Source organism: Bos indicus x Bos taurus, chromosome 25 (genome assembly GCF_003369695.1).
Source record: "Bos indicus x Bos taurus breed Angus x Brahman F1 hybrid chromosome 25, Bos_hybrid_MaternalHap_v2.0, whole genome shotgun sequence".
NCBI classification, from domain to species: domain Eukaryota; kingdom Metazoa; phylum Chordata; class Mammalia; order Artiodactyla; family Bovidae; genus Bos; species Bos indicus x Bos taurus.
In genome coordinates, this window is record NC_040100.1 from 26459612 (window position 1) to 26478051 (window position 18440).

An 18440-nucleotide genomic window follows, 5' to 3' on the forward strand; every position below is an offset into this window, starting at 1 on the left:
AATCTACCATAAAAGACAAAGAATTTCCCAGGAGATTATCTCAGGGCCACAGGTCATTCTAAGATGTGAATTCTTAGAAGCCATCCACACGCAGCAAAAGGAAGACTGTGAAGCTCTGGGTCTGGCCTGGCTTGCTGCTCTATGTTGGCAATTGGTTGGAAATAAAGTGTTCCAACACTCTTCTGGTTACAAAAAATTAGTTTTGCCTCATGCTGCCAAGTAGCTCTGAGTCTCAAATGTGTGTTTTTCCAACTTTAAGTTGAAGCAATAAAAAAAAAAAAAAAGAGAGAGAGAGAGAGCCAGCTCACAGAAGAGAGTAACAGCAAATAGAGTACATGGACTTAGGTCAGTGAGGGTCTGAAGACAGTAATAGTAACACCAACGAAAATTTACGATGTATTTTCTATTTGCCATGCCTTTGTGCCAAGGTGAACTGTGTGTGTTTCTGCATTTCCTCATTACAACCTTTCAGGTGGTACTATTAATATCTGCCTTTTATAGGTAAAAAGCCTGGAAGCTCAGAGAAGTTAAGTAACTTGTTTACAGTCACAGAGTTTGCAAGTTGTGAGGCTGTGGGATTTGAACCCAAATATGTCCAATTTAATAAACTGTACTCTTGAATTCATTTGCATTTCAGATCAGCAAAGTCTTTTCTCTCAGAGTGAAAAGAGGATCATTTCAAGTTTTAATGATCTCTCCTACCACCTCACTTTTTAATAGGTTCTTTTTTTTGAATCTCAGTCAAATATAAGGAATCATGGACACAGTGAAATAAGAGACAAGACACAAATGAAAACTGAACTGGCAGAGGGCTTATTCATCTTTGTATTTCCTATTGCAGAGCACAATGCCTGGCACATGGGCCATTCACATTTGGTTGAGTTAATATTTGGTTCAGTTTGAGGCTCTCCCGTTCAGCAGTTGAACTCCGCAGAGCAATCACAGGTTCTTCCAAGTCTTCTATTGCTTGTTCCAGAGCTGGGACGGGCTTTGTTATAGTGGCTGTGTCACTTGTACCGTTGATGAGTGTATACAACTCATAGTTTTTGAGCACCTACTGTGTGGTAGGCAGTATGATAGCAGGACTGCTGTGAACAAGACAGACCCCGTCTCAGCCTTTAGACCTGTAGACTGCAAGGAGAAACAGACTTAAGCTGAGAAAATTCAAACCCAGAAATGTTAGGCAACTTCCTCAAGTAATTGGCAGAGCTGGACTCAAAGCCAGCCTGTGACTATCATTCAGCCTCTCTCTTGACCTACTGCTTGGTCTTTTTTTTCCAGTGAGAGCTGAAATGAGGTGGAGATAGCTGGAAAAATAGGGAGAGAGGACTGTTCAAACAAAATGGAGTGGCAGCTGTGAAACCCAGACTGGACAGGAAGGGAGGAGAGAGAGGTGAGCAGAAGTCAGAGCTGAAGGCTTTGTAAAGTCCTGCCAGGGAGTCTAGCTTTTATCTTGAGAGTGTGCTGAACCATCAGAAGATGGGCAGAATAATGATTCTGGCTATTGAAGAGGTTAATGAGAAGAGAGGTTGGAAAGATGCTGGAGATGGCGGTAGGAGACCATTTGGGCTGGGACTGCAATGAGCGAGTGGGGTCCCCAGGGCAACCACACAACCCCAAGAGTCAGGGTTCCCTAAGATTTTTGTGTCCCAGGCCCCTCGTTGTCTCACCCTAATTCCAGTCCCTGATACTTAGGCAGCTGCTGTAAGAATTGAGGCCAAGGTCGCATAAACCAGACCTACAAAGGACATCAGGGAAGTTGGAAACTCATAAAAATGGAAAAATCTCTATTCCCCCTTGGGTATTTATGTTCACTTTTGACTGTTAGCTCTTATCATTGCCCAGTTCGTTTTTGCTTTGACATCAAAAAGGGTGGAAAGTTGTATAGGGTGGAAATCTTTTCCAGTTTCAATTGTTCTTTTTTTTTTTTTAATTGATAGTGGGGTAAAGGGAAGCAGGGGAGAGAGGGGAGAACAGTGGATAGGGAGGGGATGGAAAGTATGACATAGGATTAGATTAAAAAAAAAAAATACCTTATTTGTAAGAGTGGAACCAAAGGATAAATAATAAAAGCAAATTCCAGCAGAGTGGAAAGAAAGCAAAAACGCTACCTTGAAATGAACGACCTGTTCTAAATGTGTTAACTGCACTTTCTCAACATTATTACAGTTTGTTTGAGGTCCTTTTGTGAAAGACACAGTTCACTAACTAGGCTTTAATCTTTAGCCACATTTAATCCAAAGGCCTTAGGAACCTGTGGGGTTTGCTGGGACTCAACCAACTTCGATGCACTTTTAACAGAAAGGACGATTGACGTGGCATGCTGTAAGCCCCAGGAAGTCCCTAAAAATCATAAAGATTAAAGTGCTTTTGAAGCTGATTTTAAGTACACACATCAGGAGAGGAAGGAGCATGTACAATAGAATTTAAATAAACTACTCTTTGGAGCTGCTGAAGTGTGTGGGTCTGTAATCTGGGATTCTGAACTGTGGAAGCTTCCAGACCATGAGTTTCTTAGAAAAATCTATACACTGTGTGTGTGTGTGTGTGTGTTTGTGTGTGTGTAGTACTATGTGTAAAACAGTTCGTGGGAAGCTTCTGCATAGCAAAAGGGAGCTCAGCTTGCTGCTCTGTGATAACCTACAGGGATTGGCTGAGGGGGTGGGAGGAAGGCTCAAGAGGGAGATGTATGCCCACACATAGCTGATTCACGAGCTTCTCTGGTAGCTCAGACGGTATAGAATCTCCTGCAATGTGTGAGACCTGGGTTCGATCACTGGGTCAGGAAGATCCCCTGGAGGAGCTCATGGCAACGCATTCCAGTATTCTTCCAGTATTCAATCCCCATGGACAGAGGAGCCGGGCGGGCTACAGTCCATAGGGTCGCAGAGTCGGACACGACTCAACAACTAAGCGCACAGCTGATTCACTTTGTTGTCCAGCAGAAACTAACACAACATTGTGAAGCAATTTTATCTTTTAAAAAAAAGAAGGGGGGCAGTTGATTTTGCTTCTAGTTTACCCAACCTCAGCTGGGTCCTGAGGTTGACCACATACCTGACTGAACTAAGGCTCAGTCAATTGTCTCAACACACACCTGTACTTTCAAAAGCAGCTCTTGGTTGGGTCTGCAGTAACACTGATCTGGGTTTTAATCCAGCTCCATCCATCACACGGAGAACCTGAACAAGTTTCTCAATTTCAGTGGTGTGAAAGGGGGATAATTTGATGATGAGTTCCTGGGCTGCTGTAAGAATTGATTTATCCATGAGGCAGTGAATGCTGAATGCTTAGAACCTGTCCTGGCATGTGCTAAAGGCTCAGTGAATGTCAGGTTTTAGTATCATTAACTATTGGCCAAATTAAAAAAAAAAAAACAACTCTGAGGCTTTGCTTTTATAAATTAAATGATTAAATATTATGAGGTACAAAATAGTAACTTTTATTAATGCATAATAAATGATTACATGATATTAATAGATTAAAATTTATCAATGTAAACAATTAGATTCATTGCCATAAATTTATCATTATAAATTTATCTCTGATGTTCAAGAATTAGACACTAAATGATTAAATGGGACGAAATTAAATGAGAAAATACACATAAAGCAGTTAGTGCTCAACACGTGGTGAATACTCCATATACTAGCTATTAGTTTTGAAATTTTGAAGGATTTGACTTACTTGGGATGACTCCTTTAAAATCAAACCATTTTAAGATGATTTGCACTTCTTTATCTTAACAATTAGTCCTCAATCCATATTCTGTCTATATTCTCAATCCAGTTTTTCTGTTTTTCTCTACTCTTCCTCCATTGGTGTAGTCCTGAAGAGGGAGAAAGAACCCAGAGGTAAGCCGAGGTTATACCTGACAGTATAAGTGCTTATCGTGCCTTATTTTTTGTATAACTTTTAATTTAGCTGTAATTTCAAGTTTACAAAACAGTTGCAAGAATAACATAAAGAACTTTGATTATAGCCTGTATCCTGACTCACCAATTGTTTATATTTCACTTCGTTTGTTTTTTCATTCTCTCTCTTCATGCATATGTACACATGTGTATTTTTGAAGTGTTTGAATGTATCTTTTTGTCCCCTGAATACCTAAGAACAAGGTCATTCTTTTTCATAGCCTTTGTTCAAGTTATCAAGTTCAGGAACATTGATTATACTACTATTGTCTATAGCACAGATTATATTAAAATTTCACCAAATATCAAATGTTTTTCCTCACTTCACTCTCAGTCCAATATTCAACCTACAATCACAGATTCTATTTACATGTTTTGTCTCTTTAATCTCCAATAATCTGGAAAAGTTCCTGGTTCTTTGTGTTTCTTGGCCTTGACCTTTTAAAAGAGCACAACCAGTTATCTTGTAGGATAATTCTGAGTTTGTCTAATTGGGGGCAGGAGGAGAAGGGGATGACAGAGGATGAGATGGCTGGATGGCATCACCGACTCGATGGACATGAGTTTGGGTGAAATCCGGGAGTTGGTGATGGACAGGGAGGCCTGGCGTGCTGCAATTCATAGGGTCACAAAAAGTCGGACACGACTGAGCGACTGAACTGAACTGAACTGAATGTTTCTTTGTGATTAGATACAGGCCATCCATTTTGGGCAGAATTACCACTGAAACCTTGTCTATTGCTTTTATAAAGCATCTTGGAGCCTGTATCAATAGGGATTGCATTTGACTGCAGGTCAAAGTGAAAGGGAAATTCTCTTAGTTGCGTCTGACTCTTTGCGACCCCATGGACTACACACCTCATGGCATTCTCCAGGCCAGAATAATGGAGAGGGTAGCATTTCCCTTCTCCAGGGGATCTTCCCAACCCAGGGGTCGAACCCAGGTCTCCCACATTGAAGGCAGATTCTTTACCAGCTGAGCCACAAGTTATATATATATATATATATATATATATATATATATATATATATACACACACACATATATATATAGTCAAAGCTGTGGTTTTCTAGTAATCATATATGGATGTAAGAGTTGGACCATAAAGAAGGCTGAGCACTGAAAGATTGATGCTTTTGAACTGTGGTGCTGGAGAAGACTCTTGAGAGTCCCTTGGACAGCAAGGAAATCAAACCAGTCAATCCTAAAGGAAATCAGTCCTGAATGTTCATTGGAAGGACTGATGCTGAAACTCCAATACTTTGGCCACCTGATGTGAAGAGCCAACTCATTGGAAAAGACCTCGATGCTGGGAAAGATTGAGGGCAGGAGGAGAAGAGGGTGTCACAGGATGAGGTGGTTGGATGGCATCACTGACACAACGGACTTGAATTTGAGCAGACTCAGAGAGACAGTGAAGGACAGGGAAACCTGGCGTGCTGCAGTCCATGGGGTTGCAGAGAGTTGGACATGACTTAGTGAATGAACAGCAACAGCAACAAAAGACCCAGTAAATAGTGGTTAAAGAGCAAGTCTGAGCCAAGCAGATCCAGGTTGGACCTGGGTTCTTTCTATTTTCTACTCTGCTATCCTCTGCCCATTGCTGTCTATGGCAATATGCTAACTGAAAATGACAAGAGGCTTAAAGAAAAATGGAAGAATAAAATTATTCTCTATGTTCATCTTAACAAGGTCAACTTGTTTATTAGAATGAGAACAAAGCTGTAATTAATATGCCAGTATATTATACTCCCACACAACTGATAGCTGATGGTTTTGAGCTTGCCCCCCACCCCTAGAAGCAGAACCTGAGACAAGGATTTGGGTGCAAGAAGATTATTTGGGAAGGAACCCAAAGCAGCACTAGTAAGGAAGGGGGCAGTGAAGCAAGGAAGCTTCAGGAGCCCGTACATGATGTGTGGTTGAACTGATTACTCATGACAGCAAGGAGGGCCCAGTCCCACTGGGACTCTCGAGGAGATGGATGGACCCAGAGATTATCACTTAGAGACAGAGATTATCACTTGGAGCCACTTAGAGACATGACTCAGTGTCACACCACCAGAAGGTCAGAATCCAGTCTCTGCCAGCCATTGGCCTAGGCTACTCTGGGCACAAGCTCAGGTTGAGCACAGCTGGAGAGCCCTCAGATACAGACTCAGTGCTGAGACTCCAGCTTCTGACTGCCTGTGGGAAGAGGAAAGGATGCGGGCAATGGGTGGAGACATATCAGTTCTTCCTCCAGCTCAAATGGACACTCTTTAATTAAAAAAAAAAAAACTTTTAAAATTGAAGTATAGCTGATTTACAATGTTGTGTTAATTTCTGCTATACAGCAAAATGATTCAGTTATATATATATGCATATACATAATATACAGTCTTTTAAAAGTTATTTTTCATTATGGTTTACAGGATATTGAGTATAGTTCCTTGTGCTATACAGGTCCTTGCTGTTTATCCATTCTATATACAATGTTTTGCATCTGCTAATCCCGAACATCTACCCCATCTCCCCTTCCGCTTGGTAACCACAGTCTGTTCTCTGTTAGGCCTCTCTTAAAAAATGGGAACACGTGGCTACCCTTTGGAAATTAGCCATTTTCCCCCAGGGCTGCCCCTTCCGTGGCCACACGTCTGAAGCACGTCTGTTCTCTTTGTCTGTGGCTCTGCTTCTGTTTCCTAGATGAGTTCATCTGTACCATGCTTTAGGTACCGCCTCTAAGTGGTATCATCGGTACTTGTCTTCCTATTTCTGACTTACTTAATATGGTAATCTCTGGGTCCATCCATGTTGCTGCAAATAATATTATCCCATTATTTTTCATGGCCGAGTAGTATTCCATTGTATATATTTACCACATTTTCGTTACCAAATGGACACTCTACATGAGCACAGAGCTCCATCTCTTGCTTCCTTGTTCTTGCCCAGCTTCCGTGAGGTGACTGCTCATCACTGTACATGTTGAGCCCTCGTTTTTTTCTCTTCATGATGTCACTCACACTCTGTTTCAACACTTTCATTTAATGTTTGTTCACACACACCTGCCTTTTTGGTGTTTCTGCTATGAAGGCAGCACTCCGTAGTGGCCAGTGTGTGGCCACTGTGGACATGGTCAGGCTACCACCACCTTTCTAAGCCTCAGTTTCCTCATACACATGTTTATAAATGACCGTGAAAATGCCACTTTTATTTTGGGGTCCCAAATATATTTTAGTGAGTAGGAAAATTCACAAATACAGAATCCATGAATAATGAGGGTTGACTGCACAACCTTGACTCAGATGAGTAAGTCAAACATTTATGGAGCATTTGCAGTGGAATATGGAAATATAAGGCTCATCTCTTATGGGCTTTGCTTGAAATATTACTCTTTGTTTCATCTTACTTTTCCCCATTTTTAATTTTTAATGTAATTAGTCAAGTAGCTTCATGAATATATGTTCAATGCAAAAATATTAAAATGATACACAGCTCCAAAGAATTAAAAAATAATAAAATGTATTTTTCAATTTATTTTTTCACTAGATTCTATTTCTTTCTCCAGAGGTAACCGTGATTAAGGGTTGGTATGATACTTTTGAGATTTAAACACACACGTATGCACAAAAGCACACTATTTTCAAAAGGAAGTGAGCCATGTGAAAAACAGGATGTTTATAGCAGCTTTATTCACAATTGCCAAAAATTGGAAGCAACCAAGATATCCTTCAGTAGATGAATGGATAAATAAATTGCTGTATACCCAGACCCCAGAATATTATTTAGCACTAAAAAGAAACAAACTAACAAGTCATGAAAAGACCATGGAGAAAATTAACATGCATATTACTAAGTGAAAGAAGCCAATCTAAAAAGGCTACATGCTATATGGTTCCAACTACATGACATCCTAGAAGATGCAAAATTATGGAGACAGTAAAAAGATCCGTGATTGACAGGGGTTAGAGAGGAGGAAAGCGTACATGGGCAGAGTATGGGGGATTTTTAGGGCAATGACACTACTCTATGTGACACCATAACAGTGGATACATGTCATTATACGTTTGTCCAAGCCCAAAGGATGTACACCTAAGAATAAACCTAAGATATATTTTGGACTCACGTGATCGTGATGTGTCAATGTGGGTTCATCATTTGCAACACATGTACCACTCTGGTAGGGGATGTTGATAACAAGGGAGGTTGTGCATGTATGAGGGTGGGCCTACATGAGAAATCTCTATATCTTCTGCTCAATTTTGCTGTGAACCTAAACCTACTCAAAACTAAAGCTTATTTTTAAAAAAGTAAATGGGATTACAGTATACATATAACTTGCATTTTTCCTTAACCTGTCTTGGAGTCCATTCCATTTCAGAACATGACAACCTATATTGTTCTTTACTACAGCTGCAAAGAATTTCACAGCATGGCCAAACATGATCTCTTGTTAATGGATTTTTAGGTGGTCCCCTGTATAACAGGGGGACTTCTTGCAAGCCATTCAGTGATGGACAACTTCGTGTGCACACCTTTGTGGCGCTCTGGTGAAAGGTAGAACTGGGCAGGGGTGCAGAACTGACCCTTGGTCATCCCACAGTCTGGGGTGGAGTTCTAGTTCACCTACTTGCTGAGTCAGTCATCTTGTGTCGGTTAGTTATCCTCTCTACATGTCCTCTTTCTCATCTGCAAAATGGGAAAGTTAATTGTCCTTATCCCTGGAGGAGAGCGTGGCAACCCACTCCAGTATTCTTGCCTGGAAAAATCCCACAGACAGAGGAGCCTGATGGAGTACAGTCCATGGGGCTGCAAAGAGTCAGACATGACTGAAGCGACTTAGCATGCAATAGTTCTTATAGGATTTTAAGATTTGAGCAAGCTTCGGGAGTTGGTGATGGACAGGGAAGCCTGGCGTTCTGCAGTCCATGGGGTTGCAAAGAGTTGGACACGACTGAGAGACTGAACTGAACTGAATCCTTATAGGGGAGTTCCCTGGTGGTCCAGTGACTAAGACTTTACACTCCCAATGCAGGGAGCCCAGGTTCTGTCCCTAGTCAGGAAACTAGATCCTACATGCCATAACTAAGACCCAGTACAACCAAATAATTTAAAAATGTAGTCTTTCCAGCGATGTAAGGATTTGTGAGAAAATCCACCCCTTAGCACTGTGCCTATGCATAGAATGTCCTCAGTGTTGGATAACATGCATAATTTTCAAGGTACCGTCCAAGGGACAGGTTAATATAATAATGAGAATATAGACTCTATGAAGTGCTTAGAACAGTGCCTTGCCACGTCCTAATCACTATGTAAGAATTTTCTATTATTACTAGTATCATAGGGGTAGAATTGCTGCTGCTTCTGCTGCTGCTGCTAAGTTGCTTCAGTCGTGTCTGACTCTGTGCGACCCCATAGATGGCAGCCCACCAGGCTCCTCCGTCCATGGGATATTCCAGGCAAAAACACTGGAGTGGGTTGCCATTGCCTTCTCCAATGCATGAAAGAGAAAAGTGAAAATGAAGTTGCTCGGTCATGTCCGGCTTTTTGTGACCCCATGGACTGCAGCCCACCAGGCTCCTCTGTCCATGGGCTTTTTCCAGGCAAGGGTACTGGAGTGGGGTGCCATTGGTCAAAGCATATATGCATTGAATATGTTAGTACCTACTGCCAAGTCACAAACCCCTCATCTCACCCTCCAACACTCTCCAGAGGAAAGGCTCTACCAATTTCCATTCCCACCAACACATGGAGACTGTTTCCCCACAACCTTGCCAGTACCGGGTACTACAGATTAATTTACTTTTTGCCAAGCTGATGGCCTCATTTTCCTTTGCTGAAATGCTGACAACTGGATCCTGTCATAAAATCAGGGTATACGGGCCTCTGAGAAGGCTGTTGGTGAATGCAAGCAAGAGGAAGCCTCCCTCTAACTTGCCATGAGCTCATTTAGGCTCTTTGGAGTATTCACAAATGGTTATCACGGTAATTCTGCAAAGAAGTGGGAGTGGAGATCTTTCAACAGAACCTCATGGTTTCTAGGGGGGCTTTGATTTGGTTGGCTGCAGGACCCCTTCTGCCAGATGTCAGCAAATCACAGACATTCATCGAGCTGAAAGCCAACTCATTCAGCCTTTCTGGGCAACATATTCAGACTGAATCCAGCAAGTTTGACTCAAGGTGGTGAAATAAATAGGACTTAATTTATATTTTAAAGTCTTTTATCTCTCTTTAAGCCCCTGTGCCTTGCTGAAATAAAATTTGATGGAGATGGAGAGAGGGAAGAATGCAGCTTTAATAATGCATGATCTGCAATCTTGGCCCTTTCTTTCTTCACCTTAACATTTTGTTGGAGGCTTGCCATTTCCCTGCGCTTTCCCTGCATGATTCTTGAATGACAGTCTTGTCTCTCTTCTAAACCATATTGCCTCAATGTTCGGATGGTTTCAGGTGGGACTGGCAGGTTTGATATCCACTTTGCCCAATGAGAAACACTGGGGGCAAACTGGGGTCCTTACCCTTCTCTCCACGAGCCACTATCTGCCAGTCAGCCGCCATATTGATAAGATTAGCTGGTAATTAACAGCCCAGCCGAGCCAAGCAGAGGGGATGACTCAATTAGCAGAATGTCACTGCATCTAATTTACTTTGCTTATCAGAGATTTATTCTCTAATGACTACAGGAAGAAGAGCAGGGCACCTTCAGTAGAGGGATCTGAGGGGTTTAAAAGCTTACATGTTGTCTAACCTCTCTCTGTCTGCTGGTTTGCCTGGCAGTAAGGAGGGTTCTAATGCCAGTGCAGAAAAGTAACTGCACTGATATACGTGCCTGGAGCTTGAGATAAAAAAGAATGAATGACTCTCAGCATGAAAGTTGGTGCTTACTTTACAAAGTCTTTCTTCCTTGTTTGTTGTTTAAATCCCTTCTCAGTTTTTAAAGTTAAACCTTTTTATCATGTTTATTTTATTAAAAAACCTCTTTCTATGGCTAGTTAGCTTTGGCTGTAGTTAATATTAGATAGCAATAGCAAAAAAATTACTTACGATAATAATAAAAAAAATATTTATCGAATTCTTCAGATACACCGGCATTGTACTCAACCCACCACATTGAATGGATTGCATTTTGCCTTCTGAACCAGCGATTGGCAAATCTTTTCTTAAAGGGCCAGTGAAGTGAAGTCTCTCGGTCGTGTCCGACTCATTGCAAGCCCTTGGACTGTAGCCTACAAGAGTCGTCTGTCCCTGGCACTTTCCAGGCAAGAATACTGAAGTGGGTTGCCATTTCCTTCTCCAGGGGATCTTCCCAACCCAGGGATCGAACCCAGGTCTCCCACATTGCCGGCAGACGCTTTACCAAGGGCCAGAGAGTAACTATTTTAGCTTTGCAGATGAAGATCTCTGTGATGACTACTCAAATTTCCCATCGTATTAATATCAAGAAAGTAGTCATAGTATATATGTAAACAAACGAACACAGCTGTATTCCAATAAAGCTTTCTTTGTAAAAAACAGGCCCAATTTGAACCACTGGCCACAGTTTGCCAACACTTCTTCCAAAGCAGTGTTTCTCAGACTTCAGGTTGTGACCCATGAGTGAAAGAATCAATCTAGTGTGCAGCAAAAATAATTGTTTAAAAACATGAAACAAACCAAAATAGAACAAAAACTATGTGAATGTATCATATCGAATATGGATAAGCCTCTACTTGGAAATTTAAATTTCATATATGTGCTTATATATGCACGCATGTGTGCGTATGCGGAGCTCCCCAGGTGGTGCTAGTGGTAAGGAACCCGCCTGCAGGAGACGTAAGAGATGTGGGTTTGATCCCTGGGTCAGGAAGATCCCCTGGAGAAGGAAACGGCAACCCATTCCAATAATCTTGCCTGGAGAATCTCATGGACAGAAGAGCCTGGCGGGCTACAGTCCACAGGGTTACAAAGAGTCAGACATGACTGAAGCGACTTAGCAGGCACACATGTATGTATATGTGTGTGTATGTCTGTGTGTGTGTGTGTACTTAGTAACACCTGAGTTCTGGGCTTTGATGTAAAATGTGTAATCTTATGGATTATGAGGGCTCCCATGGTGGTTCAGACGTTAAAGAATCCACCTACAACGTGGAAGACCTGAGTTTGATTTCTGAGTTGGGAAGATTTCCCTGGAGAAGAGAACGGCTACCCTCTCCATTATTCTGGCCTGGAGAATTCCATGGACAGAGGAGCCTGGCAGGCTATAGTCCATGGGTCATAAAAGTTTGAAAAATACCGTTCTTAACACTGTCCTGAAGTAAGTCTTGATATAGCATGCATTTTAAGCTGAGGAAAATGACTTGCCCAAAGGCACACAGCCAGAGGGGCTGGCATTCAGATGACACCAAAGAACACCATCACTCCTACAGTAAGGAGTTTCTGGCGATGGAGGGCAGAGTGTTAGGGGAAGAGCAAAATGCACAGGCTAGGCTAACAGGCATTTTATTCTAAGATAACAGCCTTTGAGATAAGCTTTTTTCCTTGTTCATTTTGGAAATGTTAGTAAACAGTCAAATGGTTAAAATTCTTCCCAATGGAAGAAAATAAAAGAAAACAAGGGCCGGGCATATTCCACATATAGAACGGTTTCCTGCTGAAATGAATTGAATGTCTTTTTTCCTTCCTGGTATTTGCACTGCAATTGCTCTTTATCACGATGTATTTTTTCCCCTAACATATTTTAGAAAGTCAGTTGGAATTGATTTGAGACTCTAAACAGTCTTGTGGATGAAAAAAGCAAAGTGTAACCCATTCAAACAGCCCCTCTTCTTTAATCTAGTAACATGTGAGATGCAATTTAAATGATAATGTTAACCAAAATGGGAGAAGGCAAGGCTACAGTAGAAGAGTTTTGTTTTTTTTTTTCTAACCCCCACTGAAAAGACAAATGGCTGAGACATTTATATCTACAGCACTTATTAGGTAGAAAATGCTCAACCCATTAATTTTATTGCTGTGGTGCCGAATATGGAGTGAGAATGAAGTTCAGAGCTGTTACAAGACTCCAGTGGCTCATGCAAGATGGAGGCGGGCAGAGAGGGAAGCTCCAGCAGAATCCAAGGATTTTTCAGAACATTCTCCCCTAACTTCCATCCTCATGTTGCAAAACGAATGTTTCTCTAAGTGTGACTCCTTGGAAAATTTTCTCTTAAATTGAGACTTTAGAGCCACTTTGTAAGTTTTTGTTTTTAAGTCAACCTTCCATAAGATGTTTGCTGATTAATTTAAAGATAGGTCTCCCTAGCAACCATGTTTTACTCGGGTGGATTATGCAAGCAGAAAATAGAACTCAGAGATATCAGAAATAATGTAAGTAAACGCTAGTTTCAGCAAGCAAAAAAAAAAAAAAAAAAGCAAAGGAAAGCGAACATACTAGGATTTTGTTTTTAAAGAAGTATTCCTAAGTTTGAAGACATATGTAGGAAATAAGGAGGAAAATGAATTACATGCTACAATGCTACCTTCCAAGGCTGCCATTACTATTTTGTATTGGCTTTTTTCCCCCAGACTTTTATTTCTATATAACTTGGTTAAGAAACTTCACAACTCCCCATAGTTACCATCTTACTAAGTAAAACAAAAATATAAGATGAAAAATGTAGCTATTTGCACTCAAATTTACTCGTGCCCTCCTGCTCCAGAGTCTGCTGTCTGTGTTCAACAACCGGGATCCCCACCCCAAGCTTTCTCCAGAGCTTTTGGGGTATCAATACCACATTGTCAGCCTCTTACATGTGCTTTGTAGGCTTTTGCATACCAAGGTTTTCTTGGCAATAACTCCCAAACGAAGAGACCCCCACTTAGTGTATTACTCCCAGGGCTATCCCTTCAAGTGTCAAGCTTTGCTATCAACAACTTCTCATTATCCAACAAACTCAGTTTCTCCCATGGCTCAGGGAAATTTAAAACTCCCTCTACTATGTATGCCTGTTGATTGATTTTTATATATACATATACACATGCATATGGATATTCACATACACACATATTAACTTGTATATGTATATATCATCATATATAAACATACACACATATATGATGAAAGTTTTTTGTGTTTTCATTTAAGGAATTGATAGGCAGGAAGTTAGCTGAGAGCACTAAGCGGTGACCTGTTCAGCTAAAGGTCCAACAGCAGCCTAATTCCACTAAGCAAGTTACCAGCCCTGCCCCTAATACACCCCCACCAGGACTCCAAAAATAGTCAGGGGACTGGAAAAACCCACCACCAGTCCAGATGGGTGGGATTTTCCCTACTCTAGCACATGCACACACCTCACACTAACCTTTGGGGGCCATTGAACGCATTAACTACTCATAAATATCCCAGGAATACATACATTTTATTATTGCAGACTGAATTATGAGGAGGACATGCCCAGTAAAGCATATTGTTAGATAACCTTCAGCTGTCAATCAAGGCTTTCGATCAATGATCCTGCCCCTGGATTATGCAAATTGCCCTGCCTTAAAAACTCTGTACCCCAGTCCTCCAGGGCCATTTGCCTCCCTTGGCATGGCCCACCTCTCTCGAGATAGTCTCTCTTTTCTTTCTTTGTGTGTGCTCAGTTGTTGAGTCATGTCCAACTCTTGGCAACATATTCTTTCCTTCCTTACTGCTCATAAACTTTCTTGCAATGAGTACGACTTTAGATTCTTCTTTGCAGAAGAAGAACTGAGGCCCATAGATGGAAGGGTCTCCAGACTCTCCTTCCACTAACAGAAACATTGATGTTGTTCAGTTGCTAAATCATATCCGACTCTTTGTGACCCCATGGACTGCAGCACGCCAGGGCTTCTCTGTCCTTCACCACCTCCCTGAGTTTGTGCAAACTCATGTCCATTGAATCAATGATGCCATCCAACCATCTTATCCTCTGTCACCCCCTTCTCCTCTTGCCCTAAGTCTTTCCCCATCAGGGTCTTTTCCAGGTGGTCAAAGTACTGGACCTTTAGCTCAGCACCAGTGCTTCCAATGAATAGTCAGTGTTGAGTTCCTTTAGGATTGATTGGTTTGATCTCCTTGCTCTTCAAAGGACTCTCAAGCATCTTCTCCAGCACCACAATTCAAAAGCATCAATTCTTTGATGTTCAGCCTTCTTTATGATCCAACTAGCAGCTCACACTAGTCAGAATGGTTATTACTAAACAGTCTACAAATAATAAATGCTGAAGAGGGTGTGGCAAAAAAGGAACTCTCCTACATTGTTGGTGGGAATATAAATTGGTGCAGCCACTCTGGAGAACAATATGGAGGTTCCTTAAAAAACTAAAAATAGAGTTTCCATATGACCCAGCAATCCCTCTTCTGGCTTTGTATCCAGACCGAACTATAATTTGAAAAGATATCTTCACCCCAATGTTCATAGCAGTGCTATTTACAATAGCCAGGAACATGGACACAATCTAAGTGTTCACTGACAGATGAATGGATAAAGAAAATGTGGTACATATATACAATGGAATATTATTCAGCCACAAACGAGAATGAAATAGAGACACTTGCAACAACATGGATGGACCTAGAGATTGTCATATTAAGTGAAGTAAGACAGAGAAAGACACATATTATGATATCACTGATATGTGGAATCTAAAAAAAATGATACAAATGAACTTATTTATAAAACAGAAACTGACTCACAGACATAAAAAACAAATTTATGGTTACCAGAGGGGATAGCATGGGTGGGGGCTGAGATAAATCAGAAGTTCTGGATTAACATACATAGACTACAGCCATGAAATTAAAAGATGCTTACTCCTTGGAAGAAAAGTTATGACCAACCTAGATAGCATATTCAAAAGCAGAGACATTACTTTGCCAACAAAGGTCCGTCTAGTCAAGGCTATGGTTTTTCCAGTGGTCATGTATGGATGTGAGAGTTGGACTGGGAAGAAAGCTGAGCGCCAAAGAATTGATGTTTTTGAATGTGGTGTTGGAGAAGATTCTTGAGAGTCCCTTGGACTGCAAGGAGATCCAACCAGTCCATTCTGAAGATCAGCCCTGGGATTTCTTTGGAAGGAATGATGCTAAAGCTGAAACTCCAATACTTTGGCCACCTCATGCGAAGAGTTGACTCATTGGAAAAGACTCTGATGCTGGGAGGGATTGGGGGCAGGAGGAGAAGGGGATGACAGAGGATGAGATGGCTGGATGGCATCACTGATTCGATGGACATGAGTCTTAGTGAACTCTGGGAGTTGGTGATGGACAGGGAGGCCTGGCGTGCTGCGATTCATGAGGTCGCAGAGAGTTGGACATGACTGAGTGACTGAACTGAACTGAACTGAACTACTACATGAAAAATAGGTAAACAACAAGGGCCTACTGTATAGAACAGGGAAATATATTCAGTGTCTTGTAATAATCTATAAGGGAAAATAATCTGAAAAAGAATATATCATGCTCAGTCGTGTCTGACTCCAGGCTCCCCTGTCCATGGGGTTTCTTAGGAAGAATATTGAAGTGGGTTGCTATTTCTTACTCCAAGGGATCTTCTCGACCCAAGGATCGAACCACATCTCCTGCATTGACAGGCTGATTCTTTACTATTGAGTCACCTGGGAAGCTCCCCTGGTGGCTCAGCACTAAAGAATCTGCCTGCAATGCAGGACACACAGAAGATGTAGGTTCAATCCTTGGGTCTGGAAGATCCCCTGCAGCAGGGCATGGTAACACACTCCAGTATTCTAGCCTGGAGAATCCCACGGAGAGAGGAGCCTGGCAGGCTGTGGTCCATAGGGTCACAAAGTTGGACATGACTGAAGTGACTTAGCACATACACATGCACACCTGGGAAGCTGTTGTTATTTAGTCACTAAATCATATCCGACTCTTTTGTGGCCCCATGGACTGTAGCCCCCCCAGGCTCCTCTGTCCATGGGATTTCTTAGGCAAGAATACTGGAGCTGGGTTGCCATTTCATTCTTGCAGGGACCTTCCCAACACAGGGGTTGCACTCAAGTCTCTTGCACTGCAGGTGGATTCTTTACCACTGAGCCACCAGGAAGTCCACATATATACATATGTACACAGACACACACACATATAACTGAATCACTTTGCTGTACACCCAAAGCTAACACAACATTGTAAATTTACTGTATTTCAGTAAACAAAACAAAAACAAAGGTATTCTGCTGATAGTTAAAAAAAAAAAGACAGAAACTTGCTTCCCTTCATTCACGTCTTCCCATCTCCTTCCTTTCAGAGGCAACCTCTGTTGACTCTTCTTGTTGATTGTTTTGGGACCTCCAGATATCTAAATAATCTGCTTATATTGTTACATACTGATTTGTCATATTTAGGCATATTGGTTATTTCCTTCAAAAAAAAATGAGAATTTAGCTCTCTGGTCACCCCTCTCTGCTTTCACCACCACACACACTATACACACGTTCCTGTCTCTGAATTTCTCAATGATTTTTGATAGTTCAATATGTTTTTTTTCAACATCATGATCATGTCAATTAGCTTCCACAGGTGAACTATGTAATATGTATTCTATGACTTTTTCCTTTACTACACAAATCCTGGTTTTTCTTGAAGTTAATACTTGTTTTTTAAAAGCTTGCTTAGTCTGGATTCCTTCTATTTCTTTTTCTTTTCTGATTGCTGTGGCTAGGACTTCCAAAACTATATTAAATAGTAGTGGTGAGAGTGGGCGCCTTGTCTTGTTCCTGATTTTAGAGGAAGTGCTTCAAATTTTTCATCATTGAGGATAATGTTGGTTATTGAGTGGGGGTGCAGGATGGGGGGAGGGATAGGGAGTTTGGGATTGACATTTACACACTGCTATATTAAAAGTGGATAACCACCAAGGGCCTATTGTATAGGACATGGAACTCTGCTCAATATTATGTGGCAGCCTGGATTGGAGGGGAGTTTGGGGGAGAATGGGTACATGTATATACGCAGCTGAGTCCCTTTACTGTCCATGTGAAACTAATACAACATTGCCAATCAGCTATACTCCAATATAAAATAAGTTTAAAAACCACCAAGATAGCTGACTATTATCTAAAGTTAGATATATGCTTTCATGTTTTATGAAGCTTCTAAAAGATGACTATCAATTGACCTTTTGCTATTTTAATAAATGTCAATTAATTTCAAGGCTGTGGATTTAGCCTGAAATTTCCAAAACAGGCAGTTTTATAGTATAATTTTTCATGATATTATATATCATATTTTGCTCTCTACTATATAATTGGACTGACAGAATCATGCTTCTGAGAGAATTTCAATATCAGAGGACCAGAATCTGTTTATTGGTTACTTGCTTGGTCCCACACAAGTGTTTTTTTTTCCTATATTCCGTTATGGATTTGTTTTTATTTCCTCAAAAGAGCAACTTTTCTGTGTGTGTTTGTTCTTGCTCTTTTTGTTGTTATTTTTTATGCCAAGGGTTTTCCTTTTTTACCAGTTTGCATAAAATCATTACTTACATTTTTATAGAGAGTTCACTTTATTCCATTAAAAAAAAAAGCTTGCTCAACTTTCCACATTC